Genomic DNA, 1,904 nt, shown 5'->3' on the forward strand with positions numbered 1-1,904 from the left:
AGGAGAGAAAACCCAGCATGCTTGCCAAGGTGAAAGATGTGAGAAAGGCCTTGCATTCTAATCAGGTTTTATTTATTTTATTTGGCAAGGAATCCTTACTCACTAATGCTCTTGATGCTTCTTTGCCTAGTGTTATTACTAACCTCTTACAGGAGTATCAAGACGTCTTTCCTGAGGATATACCTAATGGATTGCCTCCATTAAGGGGAATTGAACATCAAATTGATTTCATTCCTGGATCTTCCCTTCCAAACAAGGCACCATATAGGACCAATCCTGAGGAAACCAAGGAGCAACAACGACAAGTGGAGGAGTTGCTTGGTAAGGGTGGGATTCAAGAGAATCTAAGCCCTTGTGCTGTACCAGTTCTACTTGTTCCAACCAGCACTAGTCGGGTTACAATGGCCTTTGATGCCGCTTTTGCACGTCTTGATGCGTACAACGCGCAGCCCAACCAAACCTTGGTTCACCGGGCGTCCGTTCACGGTCCACCCATAGGCTTGAGACGTCACTTGTGTGGCCATTATCATGGAACTCTTGCTGTCCGCAACATGTATCTACCACCACCACAAGTTTTCCTGGTGTCCCACAAGGGTGTCTTGATCTTTCTTCGCTTGAGAAGGCGACATGCAGGCTGCTTGGTGACTATACACATGCTCTCATCACCTTTGTTTTGTAAGAAGAGTCATGATTTGGGGACAAATCGCCTTTAAGAGGAGGGGAATGATGAGAATATAGAGACCAAGGCCCATTCCATTCAAGCACATGGGGAATTGGAAGATTCAAGTAAAGACTAGTTCGCGGAGTACTAGCTTACTAATTAGGGTTTTAGTTTCCATTATTAGTTGTTTGTTAGCATTAATAATTTCGGTCAATTTTCACTTCACTTTGGCCGAATTTGGAGTCTTAATTTTAGTCAATTAGTTGTTAGACATTTTCGCCCTTAATGAAGGGCAAGGTCGTCCATTGGACATTCTAGGGTTTGAGTCCTGTAAGGCTATATATAGCCTAGGTTTTCATTCATTAAAGGACAATTCAGATTTTATAAAATATATGTGAGTTATTTCACTCTCTCTTGCCTCAAGAGAATTTCCTTTGAATACTTGAGAATCAATCTCAAGCTGTTCATTGAACTTATCAATCAAGTAGTCTCCTTGATTGTGGCGTTCTTCTAACTATACTTTTGGTTCACTAAATTTGCTAGTCTTGGGTTAAGGAATCTCCTTAGTTCGTGGCTTGTGATTCTAGAAGGGTCAAAGTTCCGCAAATCATCCCAACTTGGTGTTCGTCTAGATCCGTCGCACATCACCACGTCTCTCCTCCATATTTTTTTTTCCTCTCTCTTTTCTTTTCTTTTTCCCAAAAAGTAATGTAGTGAATAAATGCAGTGAGTTGACTAGAATAACTAAATTCTAGCACACCAAATACACAAATAGACATATACACACATGACACACCATATATCAAGAAGACGTATCACATTAAACAAATAATCAAATGCGGTCAATGGTACACGTGTAGATGTTAACATACCATAAACAAGGACAAAAAGTAACAGTATAAGGACAAATCAAAAGAAAAGGGGTATATCGTCCCAGTCCCGGTTAAAATAACTCCGTCCGGTCTCTCACATCCCTTTCTATTCACTAAATGTCCGCAAACCTCTTATACTCATTCTAGCCAGACAAAGCCTATTCATGTTTCCAAAATACAAGTCTCAAGTACCTAGTAGCTAGCATCGCCTCAACTCTGGAGTACTCGGGCACGAGAATCCGAAATAAGATAATTCACATCTCGAGCTGGCCAGTCCCAAGAGTAAACCATCTACAATCGAAATTCCCACTAGACGTACCTATCTATGGTCCTCAAATACCATAAGAAAATTTAAGGCCTATAACATCTAC

Source organism: Coffea eugenioides, chromosome 3 (assembly GCF_003713205.1).
Source record: "Coffea eugenioides isolate CCC68of chromosome 3, Ceug_1.0, whole genome shotgun sequence".
Classification (NCBI taxonomy): domain Eukaryota; kingdom Viridiplantae; phylum Streptophyta; class Magnoliopsida; order Gentianales; family Rubiaceae; genus Coffea; species Coffea eugenioides.